The sequence below is a fragment of the Coturnix japonica genome, chromosome 1, assembly GCF_001577835.2.
Source record: "Coturnix japonica isolate 7356 chromosome 1, Coturnix japonica 2.1, whole genome shotgun sequence".
NCBI classification, from domain to species: Eukaryota; Metazoa; Chordata; class Aves; order Galliformes; family Phasianidae; genus Coturnix; species Coturnix japonica.
Window position 1 is genome coordinate 138,778,726 of NC_029516.1, and position 7,232 is coordinate 138,785,957.

Sequence of the window (7,232 nt, forward strand, 5' to 3'; positions counted from 1 at the left end):
GGCCCTTGTTCTTGTTGAACCTCATCTGCAAACATACTGAGGGTACAATCAAGCTCCTCGTCTAGGTAATCAGTGAAAATATTAAGCAAGATGGGCCCAAGTACTGGCCCCTGGGTGACACCATCATGAGTTTCCGCAGTTTACCCAAAACCTAACTAACCTTACATACATAGGGTTATGTACCCCTCCTTTTCGGGTTTAGACATTTGCTAGATCCTTACACACAACAGCAGCACCAACTTTAAACTTACAACTATTAAAACAATCAGAACCAGATGAAATACAATGGTAACCGTTCCTATCAATGTCATAGGTCACCCTGCGAGAGTAGACAGTAAAGTGGTCAACCATAGGGAATAGTTAAATATGGCAGCATATACACAGCACTCCTCTTGAAGTGCAGCACACAACCCCCTTTGTTGAAGAAGAATAAGGGTTAACACACACCTCTTTTGCAGATGGGTTCACCTTGTTTCCTAGGGGCCATGCTGTCCACATCAAAAACAAGGTCCTAAACCTGCAGGACATTGCATCCCTCCAGCTGTCATTGCCTGCACAACCATTGTCCCCATTCTATCAACTGCTACCCCCTCGCCAAGCTAACGGCAGAAGCAATAGCTTCACTGCTGGGTGGAGCAGCTTTTTTCTTATCAAGGACATACTTAATAACCTCACCCGGGGTATTCAAGCCTTCAGGAGCTGTCCTTAACAGAACCGGATTGTGCACAGCTTTGGGTAAGTCAGAATCCTCCACTGCTTTAATGAGCCTATCAGCAAATTCCTGGAAGGATTCAGATGGCTTCTGTACTATATCAGTCCAAGGCGTGGAGGGCTCGGCACTCCTAACAAATCTCCTGAATGCAATGACCGCAGCATCTGAGGTGGCTATTAATTCCCCAGGACCTAATTGCGAAAACCGTCCTTGAGGGGTAAACATACCTGGGTCTGTACCCATCAATTGTGGCAAGGTAGTACCATGAGCAGGGTGCCACGGGTCCCCCTGAACTTTTGCAATTACCTTCTTTAATTCGCTAACCCATTCCTCTCTCCATACTGCAAACTGCACAGGTTTTAAAGCAATGTGCATTAAACTCTCTATATCATAGGGTAACAAAGGACCTGGGGCTGTCAGGATCTCCAATGCATTCAGTGTCATTGGAGAGCGTAACCCCTTCTTTTCGATGGACTCTACGAATCGTGTAACACCTTTTGGGTCGAGAGGCACCCACTGAGGACCTCTTTCCTCTACAACCACAAGAAATGCAGAAACATCTGGAAAACCACGATCTTCTAGGGCCTCCCTGATAGCCGACCAATCAGACATCGGCCCGCCTCTTGGCCACACCCTCAACCAATCCGCGTCCCGTATTCCCTCCTGCGACACGGCCCCTGGCATTGGAGGGGTGGACAGGGCCGAACCTGGTTGGAGAGCACTCCCCACCCCAAACCCCGCCTCTCGCGCCAAATCGTTCGAAAAAGGATATAGCGGCTGGCGAGGATGAAGCGAAGTCTGCTCTCTCTCTTCCCCCGTCTGTTATTGGTTGACAGCGCAGGGCGCTGTTGCTGGGGGAATTCCGCCATCTTGTGGTTGTTCCTCCTTTCCGCGGGGGGCGCTGGAGTCACTCGGCGCCATTTCGTGCGCGTCTCGAAACCTGCGAAAAGAACTCGCCCCGGACCGCGGAGACCCGCCTGGATCGGGAGCTGCCCCAAGCAATGCCCGAATCTGCTCCGCACGTTTCCCTTCTTTGGTGGCTTTAAGTGCGCCGAGTATTAGTCCCCAGGTCATTAATTCTGCAGCCTTCTGACTGTTCACTGCATGCCGGCTGAGCAACCACGTGGTAAAATCCCACCGTTTTGAATCTAAAGCATGCAATGGGGAGGCCAGCTCCCCGTCTTTCTCCTTCTTGGAGGGATATTAAACATTACGTTGATCACTTGCTCCATAGCTAACGTCAGCGATCTGCCGCCTCCCCTGTCGCCTTTGCGCTCTCCTCCACAAACGACCTGCCCCCTCGTCGCAGGCACTACCGTCGCGGGCACACCGTCAGAGCTCGATCCCCGGCCTCACACGGGGCACCATTTGTTCACTGATTACTGGTATTGTGAGCTCGTCTTGGTGAATATTGTCGCACGCTCACCCAGGACCAAATACAACACCAGTCTCAAAGTGAAGTGCTGCAAAAATGGCTTCTTTAATGTGTCTTACCTCTCCTTATATATTCACTGCTAACAGCCTATCACAGAGCGGGGGGGGGGGGCGCATACGTCACAGCCCGAATGTTCCAGAACGTCTATTACAACACACCACTTATAGCAGCACACCAGCTCTACTTAATTCCATTCACCACTGCCTGTTGGGCACAGCCCTCTAGCCAGTTCCTTACCCAAAGAAGGGTACACCTGTCCCGGCCACAGGCAGCCAGTTTCCCCAGGAGAATACTGTGAGAGACCATGTCAAAGGCTTTGCTGAAGTCTCGGTAGACTTACATCAACAGCCTTACCCTCACCTACCAGTCTGGTCACAACCTCAGGTTTCATGAATCCATGCTGGCTTGGCCTGATCCCCTGAACGCCATGCACGTGCTGTGTGATCTCACCCAAGATGATTTGTTCCATAACTTTTCCTGGTACAGAGGTCAGGCTGACAGGCCTGTAGTTCCCTGGATCCTCCTTACAGCCCTTCTTGTAGATGAGTATCAAATCAGCAAGCCTCCAATCCTCCTGGACCTTTCCAGATAACCAAGGCCGCTGGTTGATGGCAGAGAGCATCTAGGCACTCACCCCTGCCAGCTCCCTCAGCACCTGAGGATGAGCCTGTCTGGTCCCATGTACTTGTGACAGTCCAGATGGAGGAGGAGCTCTCTAACTGTCTCCACCTGTCTCTACTCTGCCCTGGTAAGGCCTCATCTGCAGGACTGTGTCCAGTTCTGGGCTCCCCAGTACAAAAAACACAGGGATCTCTTGGAAAGAGTCCAGTGGAGGGCCACAAAGATGGTGAAGGGCCTGGAGCATCTTCCCTATGAAGAAAGGCTAAGTGAACTGGGTTTGTTTAGCCTTGAGAAAAGAAGATTGTGAGGGGACCTGATCCAGGTCTATAAATATCTGAGGTGTGGGGGGCAAAGTGGTGAGGCCAGACTCTTTTCAGCAGTGTGTGGAGACAGGACAAGGGGAAATGAGCAGAAACTGGAGCATAGGAAGTTCCACACAAATGTGCAGAAGAACTTCTTTATGGTAAGGGTGACAGAGCACTGGAACAGGCTACCCAGGGGGGTTGTGGAATCTCTTTCTCTGGAGATATTCAAGACCCTACATGTGCAACCTGGTGTAGGTAACCTGTTGGGCAGGGGGTTTGGACTCAGTGATCTCTGAAGGTCCCTTCCAACCCTTATGATTCTGTGATTCTGTGAATCACTGGGAGTGTATTCTGCATAGCATCCCAGACTTCCAGATCAAGGCATAAAGTGCCCTGAGGATAACTGATCTGCCTATTAAAGGCAGATGTAAAGAAGGCATTGATAACCTCAGCCTTCTTTTCCTTAGTGGTCACATTCCCTGCTGCATCTAGTAAAGGATGAACATTTTCCCTGGTTCTTCTCTTACCACTGATATATTTGTTTAGCAGTTTCCTTGTAATCTCCCCAAGTAGCCTGTCCCTTCTTCTAGAGGACACAGACTCTTTTTCTTCCAGAATCTCAACAGTAGTTCCTAGTTCATCCACATTGGTCTTCTTCCTCTACAGCTTGCCTTAGGGCATTCAGGGACAGACTGTTCTTGTGCCTTTAAGATTTCCATCTTGAGGAGTGTCCAGACTTCCTGGACCCCTTTACCCTTTAGGAGCAACTCCCAAGGGATCCCTGCAACAAGCATCCTGAACAGGTCAGAGTCCACCTTCTGAAAGTTTAAGATAGCAGCTTTGCTGGTCACCCCTCTGACATCTCCAAGAATAGAGAATTCTACAATTTCATGGTCGCTCTGCCCAAGAACGTCCCCAACCTTCATATCTCCCACCAGTCCTTCTCTGTTAATGAAGAGCTGTTGGGGCAGATCATGGCAAGTCTTTTGTGTAAGGAAAGAACATGACCATTTATCTGCAATATTAGAATCCATTTCACCTGCTATAACCAAAAGATACTGAAATCAAATTTTCACTAAGTGACAAAATACATTCTCCAAAATGTTCCAGTGTTTCTCTACATATGTGAGAACAAAATCTATCAATAAAAATCAGCACAAGAAGAAACCCCAAGTAATGCCTAGACATTCTCTACCTTGTGATGCTTGCTGATTTGAACTTCCCCTTTATCCACGTATGGCTGCTTTGGAGGAGACTGGACACTTTTTTTGGACCTTGTGGGTCAAAATGGGCTTCGAGCCTGCTATTTGAAGATGCTAGCACTACAAACTGAAACAATAGGTTTAGTACCTATGTGTGGTACAGTGACACATTTACCCCCTCTAGATCACAGTCTCCTCTTTGGTGACATCCAAACAAGTCCTCTAGGTGGATAAGTTGGTTTTGTTGGTGGTTTTTAGTTGCATGGTTTTTCTTATCAGTAAGATCTTTTAGTATTAGCTGGGGTGGTACCTAATAGGGTTTGTTCTTGTATTATGACCAGATGCAAAATAGGGCTTGAGGAATGTCTCCTTTTGAGAAACAACAGTGCCCTTGAGAGATTAAAGGGTCATTTTGTGCCACATGGTTGCTGTCCCAATACAGGTAGAAGAGCTTTTTATGGCAGAAAGCAGCAGAATGGAGAAGTGATAAGAGGAGCACTCATCAGCTAACAGAAGTTTGGCATTCTTTTGAGCAGAAATGAGGGATTCTGAAGCTTGCTAAGTAAAATAACAACAACCCTGTCACACATCCCAACACTGCTTAAGCAGAGCTGTATGTATTTCAGCATTCTTCCTCTACATATTCGTTTCAAGTGTACTCGGTATTCAGTAAAAGACTATGCACATCTGCTGTTACAAGAAGCAAGTTTAATTGCTGATGGGATTTTTTCCCACTAGCATTTCAACCCATCTGCATGTTGCGATTACTAAAGCCTAATTTTGTTTTTGTCTACTTCAACCTTTTCAAGTGATATTCATTAATCCCATCTATGGCATCTCTAACATGTGGGAAATCTGCCTAGAGTAATTACAAAGTATTTCCTCTGCACTTAGTTCTCATACAAGAGCATGGGAAGATAATGAAGGCTGATTGTAGTGTCACCATTTCATTGAGGAAATGAATGATGCTGTTCAAATAACAGCTGGCTTGTTACATAAAAGAAATGACAGATCAGAATAATAAAGGCAAACTCCCCTTTAACAGATCATTCTGAATTGAAAATCTCTAATAGTTGCCTGGAATCCTGGAAATACAGAAAATAGTACAAAAAGGTCCTATAGCTTGCTCTCTGTATTGTTGCATGTATGCATATCTAAATATATATGCATAATTATACATGTGTTCCTAAAACATATAACAGTTTTCTTTCTATTTTGCATGTGATAAATATAAATTTATTTATGTATGTATGTATGTATCACAGTAAGACAGAAAAATGGATCACAAGGAATAGTGTTTTTAAACCTGGAACATCCATCTTGGTAAAGAGAATAAAATTTAGAGAAATTTTCTTGTTAGTTGACCAAGCTGGGCACTTACATGTAGGAATGGTATGTATCAACACTGAATTACTGAATTTAAGAGACAGTACAATAGTAGCTTATAGTACAGTGCCTTTATCAAACTCTTGTGAGACCTTCAATAATAGTGTAAATATATACATATGATTATGTATACATACACACACATATATAAGTATATATAAAATAATAGCCCTCGGATTTTCTATAGATTAAATTTGAATTCCGAGGAGCTGACTTCACTGTTTCTTTTTGTCTGAGTGTGCATTCCAAGACAGTCTTTCAGATGGCCTACACCCTGGAGCTTGATGCCTTTAATAAAGAAAGATTAACATAATATGGAATTATCCGTATGCAAAACCTGCTTACTAACAGTAGAAGTGGTATCTTTAATGTCTAAGAATTTCTTAGAGCAATTCATGAAAAATATCCTTCAGCAAAACACGTGACTTTGAGTGACACAAAATATAAAAGGAAAGGCAACTACATTAGGGTAAGATGAGGCACTGGAATGAAGTCTGACAACAGAGTCTTTCAGCAGCACCTAAACCAGGTGCAGGAGATTTTGGAAAAAACCTTCACATACTCTCATTTTAACATGCAAAGCTCCAGTAATAGACAAACTGGATACTCAGGATTCTTAAATAAGATGGACTCCAATAAAAGAGTCACAGAATGCCAGTCTCTGGTCCAACCTCTTGCCCCAAGCAGTCTGCTCTGAGATGAGACCACATTGCTTAAAGTTTTATTGATCTACTATAATCTCCAAGGATGGAGACTACACAGCCTAGAAAATATGTTTTACTGTTTGACTTTCCTAATGAAAAAAGACACACTTTGTATTTATGCACTAACGTTTGCCAGTGAGGTAGCATAAGCTAAAATCAATGCCTGAAACTTCAGCAAAGAAACCCAAGCAGAACATAAAATCCTGTAAGAGAGGGCAATAAACTATTTAAAATTGAGAGTACATAAAGACTTCATGAAAGGCTAGCTTCAGGAAATGGTGGAACAAAAATATAACTTGATTCAATTAGATTTTCATTATTATTCATAAATGAAGAAATAGGGATCTATATTGCCATAGCAACAAAATACCATGTGTTATTTCTATATACATTTGAAAATGTAGTGTTCTCACATGAAATTAAAGCCAGACCCTGGAAGCACAAAGGAGGTTGAAGTAATGCATTTATAATAAGAAACTGGTAGTTTTCTGACCAACTGGTTTTGTCATGGAATCACAGAATGGCCTGGGTTGATAAGGACCACAAAGTTCATCTAATTTCAACCCCCCTGCTATGTGCAGGGCTGCCAGCCACTAGACCAGGCTGCCCAGAGCCACATTTAGCCTGGCCTTGAATGCCTCCAGGGATGGGTCATCCACAACCTCCCAGGGCAACCTGTTCCAGTGCATCACCACCCTCTGTGTGAAAAACTTCCTCCTAATATCTAACCTAAAGCTCCCCTGTCTCAGTTTAAAATTATTCCCCATTATCCTATCCTAATCCACCCTTGTAAACAACCTTTCCCCCTCCTGTTTATATGCTCCCTTCAAGTACTGGAAGGCTGCAGTGAGGTCTCCCTGGAGCCTT